The following is a 14,898-nucleotide window of genomic DNA, read 5'->3' as shown; positions in this document are numbered from 1 at the left end:
CTCTTGCATCTTGCCCTTCTCGGTGGTGAGCCTTTGCCATGATGTCTGCAAGATCTCTTGCTGTGAGGGACTTCCCTTCACACGCCATCCTGTCAAAGTACTGCCCATATAAAGCTTGTCACATGCCACTGCCATATCATGGTCACAATCAGCCCCACACCTCAGACTCACAAACAATTATGTGTGAAAGTCTAGAATCAGCTTTAAAATTACATACACCAGATTGTTAGATGTGGTTATTTCTGAAGATGGGGCTGAATTTTGAGGAAACTTTGTAGAGGGAAAAATATGATTCGTCTGAAGTTTCAAAAGTTTTCTCAAGAAGAGTGCCTGCACTATTATCACTGTAATTACAATACATAAGTAACTCTAATAACACGTTTATTAGTTATTGTTAGTCACTCAGTCATGTCCATCTCCTTGAGACCCCATGGGGTATAGCCCACCAGGCTCCTCTATCCATGGGATTCTCCGAGCAAGAATACTGAAGTGGGTTGCCATGCTCCTCTCCAAGGAATCTTTCCAATCCAGGGATTAAACCCAGGTCTCCTGCATTGCAGGTGTTTTCTTTACCATCTGAGCCATCAGGGAAGCCAAAATAGTTGCTGTATATCAGCTAAAGTAACTGCTAGTTGACACAACAGGCAAAACCTGAAATTTGAATAGCTCAACTTGGGCTTCCCTGGTGGCTCAGACAGCAAAGAAACCGCCTGCAATGCAGGAGAAAGGAGATGCAGCTTCCATCCCTAGTTCAGGAAGATCCCCTGGAGAAGAGAATGGCAACCCACTTCAGTATTCTTGCCTGGAGAATCCCAGAGGAAACCTGGCGAACTTCAGTAAATGGGGCTACAAAGGGTCAGACACAACTGAGCCTAACTCTGATCTGAGGGGGCCCCAGTTCCCATGCTGTTTCCATTCTGGAGTTCTACCACTGGATTGCCATGTTTGCTGCTGAGTGAAAGAGAAAGCACAGAAATGGCATACTGGCTCCAGACGTGAACAGCAATACTCCTGCTCATATCTCCATGGCAATGGCTAGTCTCATGACCCTTCCTAACTGCAAGTAGACAGGCAATGTAGTGTCACCTGTGTCTGGGATGGAGGAAAGGAAGACGAGATACGGACAAGCACTTGTAGTCTCTCCCATGCAGTGATCCAGAGTAGGCGCTCAATTAAGAGTGGCTGTTATCATGTGTTATTCTAGCTTCTTCGTTTCTTGGAAGAGTTTCTGAGAAAGCCAGATTTGCCTTGATATCCTCCAGATACTTAAGTGCCTCCTATATGTCAGAAGTTTTCAAACACAGTGTCACATTAATCTTAAGAGGAGCATGTAAATGTCAGGTAGATTTGCATGTCACCACATAGCACGTTTCTGTACTTCCCTTTGCGATCCTGACTGTAATACTGACTGCAACGTCAGTCGACTGAGAATGGTCTCTTCCATTTTGATGCAAGGCTATCTTCTCCTGGGAGTTTCAGCTGCCTCCACACAGCTGGACCTGCCTAAGCACCTGCCCAGGTACCGTTAGGCACACTGACAGCCATGACCTTCCTGTGGGTCAGGTACTAGACAAGAGGCCAAGGAAAGATGGATAATTTTTTTTACTTTAAAATCTGAGCTACCAAGGAACTATTTCTTCACCTCAGAGGAGGATCCCACAGTTTTCAAGAGTTCAGCCTTGAAAACCTTGGCTCTACTTCTGTGGCCCTTCCTCATCTACCACGTAGGATGGAGGCTTTGGGTTTTGACCACCTAGTAAGCTCATTTATCTGGGCATGTGTTCAGTGGCCAGTTTCAAAGAAGACACCCCATTAAAATCCAGCTGCTAATGTCAGGGGATTTTAAAAATCCTTCTCTTTAGCTTCAGGTTTATATCCAAAGAACCAGTTGATTATGTGGCAAGTCAGAGTACTCACAAATCCAATGGGAAAATATTTGGAGAATGTGTTGAAGTTGTCCAGAAGGACTAAAGGACTACCAGGTGTCTAAAGGTTACTATCCAAGCAAAGGGACTGTAAGTGTTGGAGGGGTTCTGGAATGAGGGCTGGGACAGCCAGAGGACTTCTGCAGGGAGTCGGAAAGCTCTGTGTAGGGAAGGACAGGAGATCCTCCTGTGCAGCCTTCAGAAGGGGCAGCAGCGAGGAGCTGGTCAGCTTGGCAGGTTCAGTTGGGCAGGAGGCCCCATGGAAGCAGCAGGGACAGGGCACCGCCCTCACTCAGGAGGCGCTGGGACTGAACAGAGACGATGGCCCCCAGCAGAGTCAGTTCTCAGAAAACCCCACAGCAGGCCCACAGTGCTTCTGATTCTCCTCGTCCCCTTCTGCGGGCATGCTTTTTGTCACCTCAGCGGCATCATGTAGCACTGAGAAGAGGAAGGTGTGAGAATTCAGAAGGTTGGGCCGTGGCCTGGGGTGGGCGGGAAGTGCGGGGGCTCCAGAGGAATTGAGACCAGGGCTCTGAGCCCACTCCAGCCCTCACTAGCACGTGGTCCTGAGAAGATGCCTAAGCTCTGGGACCTCAGTTCTTCATCTGGGAGGCGAGTGTGCGTGAGGAGCCCTGCGTGTTGTGCTGCAGGATGCACCTGAGGGATAGAACAGAGCTCAAAGTGTCTGGAGGCTGTTGGCCCTGTGATGGAGGGGCAGGAATCTCTTGCACTGTTACCGCCAGAAACGCCCCCACTCTCTCCTCCTGCATTTTATTTTATTATCTTGTTCAACACAGAATTCGGTCTCCTGCAGAGGCTTCTTATGTTTTGTTGTTTAGCTTTTGTGGTCGGTATTGTTCTTCTCATTTGCTTCATTTTCTCTTCTTTAGTTTGCCAGGGTAGATTTCGGGAACAGAAGACAGCAGCCTACACTTCGACACCATCTTGAGAGCTACAGGTAAAGCACTAAATCTATAAATAATTTAAGTAGAGTTGAAATCCTTACAACAGTTTTCCCCCATTAATGAATACAGTATACTGCTGGAGACTTTTTATTTGAGACTATTTGAGACTTTTTTTTCCATATCTATCTACATTTTGTGTTGTAGCCTCTATTAAGATTTTATATATTTTGTTAGCTTTCTTAGGTGATTTTCGGATTTGTGCTACAAATGGGGCATTTTTTAATTACATCTTCTAAATAGTTAGTGCTTTGTATATGTGGCAAGGCACTTGGTTTTACTGTAGTAATCTTCCATACAAGGTTTTTTCTCATCTCTTATTAATTTGAGTATTCCACGTATCAATTTCTTTGAATTCCCTATGTGGATGACCATATTGTCACAAAATATTATCTTTTTCAATATTCATACTTCTTATTTCCTTTGATGTGTATAGTTCTAACTCTGTGTTCCAGTGAATTTTTGCATTGTCCAAGGGCGATCATCCATCTTTGTCTTGTTCCTGTCTTTAATGGGAATGCATCGAACATTTCACATATAAGTATTTTCGCTGTAGATATTAGGAAATGGAAGTTCCTTTCTAATCTCAATTTGTTAAAAGTCATACTCATGTTGAATTGATTTCAGAGGCTATTTCCACATCCATTGACATGCTTCAATGTTTTCCCCTAATTTGTTATTGTGGAGAATTATACTTGAGCTATTTTCTAGTTTGAATCATCTATTCATTCTTTAGCCATAACCTGTCTGTTCATGTAATTCACTGCTATATTGAATATGTTATTAGTTTGCTTAGGATATTTGCTACTCTATGGGTGAACTTTGCTCAAGTGTTCTTTGCGTGGTAGGAGTGGGAGTACTCATCTGGTTTTACAGTCAAGGAGAGCTAGTCTGGGAAAATAAGTTAAATAATTTCCCAGTTTTCTTGTATGTGCTTTAGAAGAGTTTACATAAGATGGAGATTACTTTTCCCTGACCATTGGTAGAATTGGCCACCCAAACTGCCTGTCTTGGAACATTTGAAGGTAGCTTGGGTGTTGACCATGAACGGTTGTTGTTGAAAGAAAAGATGCCGGGGTTCTTGGCCTCCACAGGAGAAGAGTTCAATCCGGGGCCAGAGACGAGGCTTGATCACTCAGAGTTTTTGTGTGATAAAGTTTTATTAAGGTGTAAAGGAGATAGAGAAAGCTTCTGACATAGACGTCAGAAGGAGGCAGAAAGAGTACCCCGCTGCTAGTCTTCCACTGGATGTTATATAGTCACTAGCAGTGTGTTAATGAAATAAAAGAATGTCTTAAAACTCAGAATGGCACCAGGCCCCTCACCCATAAGATGCATTTTGGGATAATCTTGACACCAGACGATTCATCCCAGGCCATAAAATGATTAACTTGAATCTTATAGAAGGGCAGATTACCATACAAATAATTTCGTTTACATAGATTTGGGGAACAATATCTGAGTATAACATACTGGTTTGTCAAGTAGTTTCTGAGCCATTCGGTGGAACCGACTTGAAGACAGAGTTTGGGGTAAATGTGTAGTACATTAACATAGCTTCAGACCAACATTGAAGAGATCTCTTCAAGAAAATTAGAGATACCAAGGGAACATTTCATGCAAAGATGGGCTCGATAAAGGACAGAAATGGTATGGACCTAACGGAAGCAGAAGATATTAAGAAGAGGTGGCAAGAATACACAGAAGAACTGTACAAAAAAGATCTTCACGACCAAGATAATCACGATGGTGTGATCACTCACCTAGAGCCAGACATCTTGGAATGTGAAGTCAAGTGGCCTTAGAAAGCATCACTACGAACAAAACTAGTGGAGGTACTGGAATTCCAGTTGAGCTATTTCAAATCCTGAAAGATGCTGCTGTGAAAGTGCTGCACTCAATATGCCAGCAAACTTGGAAAACTCAGCAGTGGCCACAGGACTGGAAGAGGTCAGTCTTCATTCCAATCCCAAAGAAAGGCAATGCCAAAGAATGCTCAAACTACCACACAATTGCACTCATCTCACACACTAGTAAAGTCATGCTCAAAATTCTCCAAGCCAGGCTTCAGCAGTACGTGAACCGTGAACTTCCAGATGTTCAAGCTGGCTTTAGAAAAGGCAGAGGAACCAGAGATCAAATTGCCAGCATTCATTGGATCATCAAAAAAGCAAGAGAGTTCCAGAAAAACATCTATTTCTGCTTCATTGACTATGCCAAAGCCTTTGACTGTGGATCACAACAAGCTGTGGAAAATTCTGAAAGAGATGGGAATACCAGACCACCTGACCTGCCTCTTGAGAAACCTGTATGCAGGTCAGGAAGCAACACTTAGGACTGGACATGGAACAATGGACTGGTTCCAAATAGGAAAAGGAGTACGTCAAGGCTGTATATTGTCACCTTGCTTATTTAACTTATATGCAGAGTACATCATGAGGAACGCTGGGCTGGAAGAAGCACACGCTGGAATCAAGATTGCCAGGAGAAATATCAATAACCTCAGATATGCAGATGACACCACCCTTATGGCAGAAAGTGAAGAGGAACTAAAAAGCCTCTTGATGAAAGTGAAAGAGGAGAGTGAAAAAGTTGGCTTGAAGCTCACCATTCAGAAAACTAAGATCATGGCATCTGGTCCCATCACTTCATGGCAAATAGATGGGGAAACAGTGGAAACAGTGTCAGACTATATTTTGGGGCTCCAAAGTCACTGCAGATGCTGATTGCAGCCATGAAATTAAAAGACGCTTAGTCCTTGAAAGGAAAGTTATGACCAACCTAGATAGCGTATTAGAAAGCAGAGACATTACTTTGCCAACCAAGGTCCGTCTAGTCAAGGCCATGGTTTTTCCAGTGGTCATGTATGGATGTGAGAGTTGGACTGTGAAGAAAGCTGATCACCGAAGAATTGATGCTTTTGAACTGTGGTGTTGGAGAAGACTCTTGAGAGTCCCTTGGGCTGCAAGGGGATCCAACCAGTCCATTCTAAAGGAGATCAGTCCTGGGTGTTCATTGGAAGGACTGATGCTAAAGCTGAAGCTCCAATACTTTGGCCACCTCATGCGAAGTGTTGACTCACTGGAAAAGACTCTGATGCTGGGAGGGATTGGGGGCAGGAGGAGAAGGGGATGACAGAGGATGAGATGGCTGGATGGCGTCACCGACTCGATGGACATGAGTTTAGTGAACTCCGGGAGTTGGTGATGGACCAGGAGGCCTGGTGTGTTGTGATTCGTGGGTTTGCAATGAGTCAGACACAATTGAGTGACTGAACTGAAGACCAACATTTCCATAAGAAAAATGCATTGGTTAACTCAAGGTTTGAGAATTTTTAACTTCAGGTGAAACCAGATGTCAATATTGCAACACAGTATTTTAAGAGAAACTTCCTTTTAAATTTGTGTAGAGAAGAAAAAAAATATCACTGGTTTGTTTCCTCCTGCTGTTTAAGAGAGATAAAAATGTCTGACACTTGCAGGCTATTTCCTCCGTTTGGAGATCCCTGGCCTTCCTGCTTGTTACCCTCTCAACTACAAGTAAAGTTTGCATTGTTGAAAGTTTCCTGTTTCTTTATGGACTGATTTTATCTTAAAAAACAAATTGTTCATTTCACCCAGAATTTCAAATTTAATTGCATGATATTTATAATAAAACTTTATTATTATAACAGATACCGTAAAACACATACAGCAGTAGAGAATGGTATAAGGGACCCAATATACTTGGCAGACATCAATCAGCAGCATCAGCCAGCATCAATCATCTGCTGTACATTGTCGATCTGCTTCCAGTGTACACTCACCTTCCCCACATCTCTGCCAACGGACTAATGTGAAGGTAATCCAAGACATCAGGGTGTTTCATCTCTAAGTATGTCAGCATGCATTTCTAAAAGACAAGGAATGTTTTATAAAACATAAACCCAAAACAATGATCATTCCTAAAAATTTAAATGTTTTAACAAGAGCAAACATCTAGTAATTTTTCACATTTACCTTATGCATTAATTTTTTTTTTAGTTTGTTTGGATCACAAATACCGTCTATATTTGGTGATGTTTTTAATGTTCCTTGAGTCTTTTTTAATCAATAGGTTTCCCCTGCATCATCTTTGTATTTTTCAAGTTTTCCATTATATAGATTGTGTTGAATGAAACAGTTTGATGTCATTTAACATGTTTGGCCCCTGAACAGTTCTTTAAATTGGTAGTTACAGTTAGAAGCTTGATTAACTTGTTTATTTACAAGACTGCTACCTAGGTGATGCCATGTAATTCCATTAAGAAGAACATAGTGTTTCTTGTCCTTTGTGCTGTGTTGGCAGTCATTGATGATCCTCACCTTCTTTTATCTATTGGGGGTTGCAAAGGGGTAATTTGCAAATTCTCTCATTCAATTTTAGTTTATTACCTGAAATACTTTCACATGTAGAAACTTTTCCTTGTCCACCATTTGCTTATCTTGAGGGAATCATATAATCATATTTGCTGTGCTTTTACATCATTTAAATATCTTCTGCATCTATAGTTTATATAGTCTTAACTTATATTGTTTACATGTTATTTTTTTCTTTAGTATCTGGTCATATTTTTTAAACAGTCTGTTCCATTAATATTTTCAAGTAATTGGCATTTGTTTTTTGGCCTTACTGCTTTCTTTTTTGTGTGTGTATTGCATTTTATTTCTATTTTTAAATTAATTTATTTATTTTAATTGGAGGCTAATTACTTTACAATATTGTAGTTGTTTTTGCCATACATGGACATGAATCAGCCGTGGGTGTACATGTGCTATTTCTATACTTATCTTCATTATTCCCTACCTTCTCTTATTTAGGGTTTCATATGATGTTCATTACCTAGCTTCTTGAATTTCTTGGATGATTTAAATCGCTCTTGTTTTCTAATACATCTATTTAAGGCTATATATTTCCCTTTGAGCACCATTTTGCTTCTGTTGCACAAGCCATGCTATTTAACTCCACGTATATTGTTTGAATTATTTTTTACAAGTTGACTAAATCACTTTATCACTTATGCTGTTGGAATTTTTCAATATATGCCCCTAAACTAGCAAATGTAAAAATTATTTTTGAGAAGACTCTGAAGATGATGATGAAAGATACATTATTTGGGGAAAGTTTCACAGCCCAGGGCATTTTGTTTTATTATTATTATTAATTACAGAAGAGACAAACATATTTAACTTCTGGTGACAGAGCTGGGTTTATGCCAGGAATGCAGAGGAGTTTAACACTAGAAGATCAGTCATTATAATTGCCTGCATGTAACAGTCAAGGATTGTCCAGGAAAATAGAAACACCATAAATATTTACCATGGAGGGAACTTAATGCAAGGGGTTGGTTACAAAAGTGGTAGGAAGCCAAGCAGGAGAGAACTGGGAAACCCAATTACTAGCAACAGGAGGAAATCACTCACCTCTAGGATGGAAGGACAAAGAAAGGAGATAGTGTTGCTGGAACTTGGGTGTTGGATTCAACAGGATCCAGAGCCAGGATGGGTCAGTCTCGTGGTTGAATGGCTGGAGCCATGAAGAATTTGGAACCACTGAAGGACAAGCCACCTGAAGCAGAGGAAGAAGAAAAGTCTTTGACTTCTCTGTCTAATCTCCTGCTGGTGTTTCTGTTTAGCTGAACCAAAATGGCAGCCAACTGTTGGCTAGTTTGATTGCAGGCTGCCAGACTCGGCCCCTGTATAATCTAGAACAGAGCAAGGAGGAATGAGGGATGGATCTGGGAATACATAAGCCCAGGGTTGCCTTATTACAATAACAGATTGAGTGAGAAAAATCAGACCTACATCGATACAGAAAAGTATCTAATAAAAATCAACATCCAGTCATCGTAAAAAGAAATGTTAGTCCACAGTATTAAACTGGGGTGATGAGTTTTGGGGAGGAAGACCAGATAGACAAAGTGCCATTCTTATCACATCATATCAAGGGTACATACTATCCACATGATCTATCACCATTGATATTTACCTTGCTCACTTAAGTAGCTGAAGCAGTGTTTGTCAGGTTTTCTCCTCTCTTGAGCCCAGATGCAGAAATAAGGAAGAGAGGAAGATAGCACTTGGAACATTTCCTAAATAACCAGCCAGAAATCACTGCTAACTGTGGCTAAATTGTCACACAGATTACAACCCAACAAAAAGTATTCAGCCCTATTTCCTGCAGTGAAACAGAAGTCTTCCAACATGGGAAACAATAAACGGGATCATGGTATAAATAGAGAATATATGGGGGTTTGTGTCCAAATTAGAAGGACCCTGAATATCAGAGGAAGGGGTTTGGACCTTATTTTACATGCTAAGTCACTTCAGTCGTGCCAGACTCTTTGTGACCCTATGGACTGTAGTCCTTCAGGCTCCTCTGTCCATGGGATTCTCCAGGCAAGAATGCTGGAGTGGGTTGCCATTTCCTTCTCCAGGTCTTCCCAACCCAGGGATCAAACCCGCATCTCTTATGTCTCTAGCATTGGCAGGCAGGTTCATTTCCACTGGCGCCACCTGGGAAGCTTTTATTTTATGGGTGGTAGAGAATAAGCTCGGAGAAGGCAATGGCAACCCACTCCAGTATTCTTGCCTGGAGAATCCCAGGGACAGAGGAGCCTAGTGGGCTGCCGTCTATGGGGTCACACAGAGTCAGACATAACTGAAGCGACTTAGAAGCAGCAGCAGCAGAGAATTAAGCAGCAGAGTGACATGATCACACCTGGGCTCTCTCATCCTCCTCAGTTCCTTTTGGGAGTGGGATTTGGATCTGTTTTCTTATGTACTCTCCTCACTGGGCATGAGAAAGGCTTAAATGTTCTCAGTTTGCAATGTACTTATGAACACCTCAAAAGAAGGGCACCATTTAAACTCCCATCTAAGAACAATCCTTTGCTCATTTTGAGATCAAGTTGTTTCAGTAAGACACACTTTCAGTTCACCGGTATTCTCTTTATTCCTTCAGATCAAACTCCATCCAGTGACTGCTCAACATCATGGCCCCAAACCCAGGAAAGCATGAAGTCTTGATGAACAGCTGAAAACACCAACTGAGCATCCACATTGTGTCTTAAGGACTCTCTAACCTATGGTCATGTGCACTATTGCATTTGCATCTGCATTTTGGTCTTAGGCCTATTTTTGTGCTTAGGTATCTATCACCTTACTGTCTTGACCTCTCTGTTGCTAGAAGGTTGGATTTGCTAACCAAACACAGTCTCAGGTCCTTTTGACCTAAGCAAAAGTGAAACAGAATTACTAAATGCTCGTTTCATACACTCACTTTTGTGTAATAGTGACAGGAAGGCCAGGCCTGGAATTCGGACTATGTGGGCACTTGTTTCTTGTGTACTGACATTTAACATATACACTATCAGGGAAGGGCCAGAATGTTTATCCTGTTAGAAGAGTCAAAGGTCTCTGTGTCTTGAATGTGCCAGAGGATATTTTAGGAAAGGACTGGGTTTTATACCTCTGGAAATCATCAGAATATTGTACTCCTCCAAACCTAAATAGCCTTCCTATTGTGCCTGGTTGGTCATTTCCTCCTAAATGACACTTTGGTTCTCCCAGCACTTGGAGGACAAGGGCTCAGTTTGTCATTCTATGAGAAGCTCTTTCTTGCCATCATTTTGTTCTTTCACAGCAGTGATCAGATTTTCATGAAAAAAAAAATGGGATTTTTTTAAAGCTACCCATGGGCTAAAATAGTTTTGTCTCTGTTGGCTATGTAAGTGTCAGGCACCTCTCCTACAGATGTTTGCAGAGATATACTTGTGTCACTGCTCCTGTTTGTGTTTATAGTCGTGTTGACCTGTTAAATGTATTGCTGCTGCTGCTAAGTTGCTTTAGTCAGGTCCGACTCTGTGCGACCCCATAGACGGAAGCCCACCAGGCTCCCTCGTCCCTGGGATTCTCCAGGCAAGAGTACTGGAGTGGGGTGCCATCGCCTTCTCCAGGTAAATGTATTGGAGGCCAAATAAAGTTGATCCAACCAGACTGCAGGAGCCGTAAGACATTATTTAGCGAACACTTTCTGATCTCCCACTGAGTGCCAAGGCCCAGTGTGGACACCAGGACACAGAGCATGACCAGTAATCCTGACCCACTGGAGCTCACAGTCTTGGTAGCTTAGTTGCTGCTAACTTTTGACAATTTTTCAGAGTTCTGATAACGTTGGTTCTAACAATTTCTGCTTGAGCTTTTTGATATTTCTGAGGTTCTAAAGATGTTCCTTTTAGAAAATTTGAAAATGTGATATCCATTCTCTTATAGTTGTAGTACTATAAAGCTTATACATTTCATCAGGGGTGAGTTGGGTAGTTTCTGGATTTTGAGTAATTTTAAAATTCCACTTAAGTTCTTGAATTTACACACAGTGCATAGATTTGTTCTTAGTGTTTCCTTTCTATCCTTCCAACATCTTTAGTGTAGGGCTTGTCGAATTGTAGTGGTAGTCAGTATTTCATTTCTGATATTAGTCATTTGTCTTTTCTATTTTTGATTTTGTTTATCTGGCTAGGGTTTTATCAATTTTTTTGATCTTTTCAATGAACCAGTTTTTTTCCCATGATTTTTTTTCTTTATTTTTGATTTCAATTTTTTTCTCTTGTTTTTGGTTTGCTTGTTTGCAGATTGCTTTGGGTATAGTTTTCCTTCTTTTTCTAAGTTAATGTGGAAGCATAGATTATTGATTGACATCTTTCTTCTTTCTTAATGTAAACATTAACTGCTATAATTTTCCCTCTTAACACTGATTTAGATGCATCCCATAAATTCCAAGACTATGCCCTTTCATTTTAATTCTTTCCAGTGCAGTATCTACTTCCTTGAGAGTCTCTCTTTTACCTGTGGACGGTTGTTTAATTTCCAAGTGTTTTGAGATTTTTCTTCTCCTTCCATACTGTTTGATTTCTAGTTTGATTCTTTTCTTGTCAGAGAACATACTCAGCATCATTTAGATTTTTTAAATTTGTTTTGAGGATATAGGATTCTATCTTGTTGAATGTTTCACATGTGCTTGAAATAAATGTGCAAACGTTTTGCTGTGGTTGATGGATGCAGTGATATTTAGATCCACAGTATTTGTGAATCACGCAGGGCCCAGCCTGCCCCTTGGGAAATGGTTCAGTTCTCCATGCTTTTGATATTCTGTCTCTGGTGAGATTCCTGCATGTACAGCTCAGGTTGAACTCAGGAGTTCCTACAACTTGCTGGGATCCCTTACTCATCTTTGCTCTTCCCCACTATCTGCCGTCACTCTGGCTACCAGGGGACTCTCCTTCTGGTCCTCTCACACAGAGTGGGGGGTATTTAGTTTCCTCACTCTGTTGTGTACTTCCCTTGAATGGATTCGCCTAGATGACCAAGTAGTCAGATAATACAATAATAGCACAACAGTGTGGGATCTTAGTTCCCTAACCAGGGATCAAATCCATGCTCCCTGCATTGGAAGTGCAGAGTCTTAGCCACTGGACTGCCAGAGAAGTCCCAGTTTGTCCTTTTTAGATTCCACATGTAAATGATAACAAACAGTATTTATCTTTTTCTGTCTCACTTATTTTACTTAGCATAATGCCCTCAAGCTCCTTCCAAGTTGTTGCCAATGGCAGGATTTCCTTCTCTCACATGGCTGTGTATTGAATATGTCGCATCTTCTTTATCCATTCATCCACTGGTGGACCCTTAGGTTGTATCCATATTTTGGCTATTGTGAACAATACTGCAATAAATGTAGGAGTGAAGATATCTTTTCGATATCCTATTTTCATTTCCTTTTGAATATACACTCAGAAGTGGAATTGCTGGATCATATGGTAGCTTCCTTGATTGTGTTCTTTGATGCATAGACTTTTTTTTTTTATTTTGACGAGGTTCAATTTATCTATGTTTTTCTTTTTTTTTTTTTGGCCTGTGTTTTTGGAGTCATACCCATGAAATCATTACCATCTTAAATATTTCTAGATATATAAATAAACACAGGATAGGAAGTTACACATATAATTCTTTGTTCTGACCACCAAGAGGTCCCAGAATCAATGACCCTTCAGTACCAATGAGCACACTTAGTGTACAGATCTAGTTTTGTCAATATCATTCGACAACAAAAGGAACAAGGGTTCCATGGAAAAATTGATGATTCAGAATTGGGACAGGAAATATGGAAAGTGAGCCTGGAGCATCTTGTGCAGTGTGAAAATTAAAAAAAAAAAAGAAGTGCTCAAAAAACTTTCAAAAGAGGAAGCAACATTTCCATGGGTATGACAAAGGTATATACAAAGGGAGTTGATAGAACAGCTCCCAGTGGCCAATCGGAGAACAATTTGAAAATAAAAATATATGAAGTTGTATTGGATTTTAACCCAAAGTGTAATAAAGATACCATGATTCCATACTGAGAAACATAAATAATTTCTTAATTACACAAACAAGGATAGACAAGTGTTCCACACAGAAAAATTCCAGTTTATGCAGACACTCCCACTTGTAGAAAGTGGAGCATAACTCCCCACCCCTGAAGCATGGACTGCACATCGTGACTTTCTTTCAAAGAGGACAGGATAGAAGGGGGGCATAAAACAATCACTTTATCACATAGACACCTGACAAGCACTACCTCAGCCACATGATTAATGAGAGCATCATCAGTGGTCAATTGTGCTAATAATATATACACCTGACACACTGTGATGAGAATAGGATTTTTCATCTGTAAAATTCCTCCCCCAAACTTGGAATCCCAGACTAGTCATGAGTAAAATATCAGACAAATACCAGCCAAGGGACATGGTACAAAACATCTACCGAGTACTCCTCAAAACTGTCAAGATCATCCAAAACAAAGAAATGTTAAAGCTAAGAGGAACCCAAGGAGACATTACAACCAAATGTTAGGGTAGTTTCCTTGCCAGGATCCGGGAATGGGTAAAACCTATAGAAATCTGAGTAAAGTATGGGGTTTAGTTGATAATAAATAATGCATCAATACTTCCTCATTAATTGTAATAAATATATCATATTACTGTAAGATATTAGGAATAGGGGAGACTGGGTTGGGGCATAAGGGATTTCTGCTATTTTCACAATTTTTTTTTTTCAAATCTTAAAGAGTTACAAGGGTTAAAAGTATTATAGAGGAAAAAGTGAAAATAAAGTCTATTTTCAAAATAAAAAAGGCAAGGAAATTTGGGGCAAAACATGCTGAGTACGTTAAAAAAGGAAATAGAAAGGAAACCAAACACAAGCACACAGAACCTGTAAGTGTGAAACAACCTTTCCTAAATTACCTTCAGCTTTTCCTCTCCCTTAACCACCAATCCCATATAATACACTAACCAGGCCTCTTCCACCAGAGAAACATCTCGGGATCCACTTTTTTCTCAAGCCTCACAAACACTGCCCTGATCCAACCTCATAGATGTTTTGCCTGGATATGGCAAGAGCCACCACCCAAGGCCAGGTGTAGACCTGGAACCCTGTACTTGCTCAAAAAGCACTTTAAGACGCCTGCTGGTGTTATTTGCCACAGAAGAAGTCTGTCAAGATCCAGGCATGGGCCAGTGTCTTGCCAAGGATACAAGGGTCCAGAGCAAACCTTTAGCTGTGCGTTCGTGTGAATGTGCTTAGTCTCTCAGTCATGTCTGACTCTTTGTGACCCCACAGACTGTAGCCCACTCACGCCCTCGGGCTCCTCTGTCCATGGGATTTCCCAGGCAAGAATAGTGGAGTGGGATGCCATTTCCTCCTCCAGAGTAACTTCCCACCCAGGGATTGAATTTGTGTCTCCCTCATTGCAGGCAGATTATTTAACACTGAGACGCCAGGGAAGCCATGAGGAAACATAGGGAATTCTCAGAGGAGCAGAACATTCACCGAATCTTTAAGCCAGGGGAGGCGCCTGTCCGATCGGTGATGACCTGGGCAAGATGATCTTGGGAACAGGGTGGTGTGTTTTCACACAGAGGCGGCTGCAGAAGATGCTGGATCCTGGAAATG

General features: G+C 41.1%; 1 long non-coding RNA gene across 1 annotated transcript; it reads left to right on the top strand.

The window, feature by feature from the left end:
• Positions 1 to 2,470: 2,470 nt before the first annotated feature.
• On the top strand, positions 2,471 to 10,361 carry LOC148773508 (uncharacterized). The gene is made up of 4 exons (XR_016036948.1): positions 2,471 to 2,543; positions 2,816 to 2,883; positions 6,561 to 6,727; positions 9,869 to 10,361. It is a non-coding gene; the product is annotated as an uncharacterized LOC148773508 (long non-coding RNA).
• Positions 10,362 to 14,898: the final 4,537 nt, after the last annotated feature.

This window comes from Moschus berezovskii, chromosome X (genome assembly GCF_049115385.1).
Source record: "Moschus berezovskii isolate FMDL1 chromosome X, NW_MosBer_1.0, whole genome shotgun sequence".
Classification (NCBI taxonomy): Eukaryota; Metazoa; Chordata; class Mammalia; order Artiodactyla; family Moschidae; genus Moschus; species Moschus berezovskii.
This window is presented reverse-complemented; position numbering and strand designations above follow the sequence as displayed.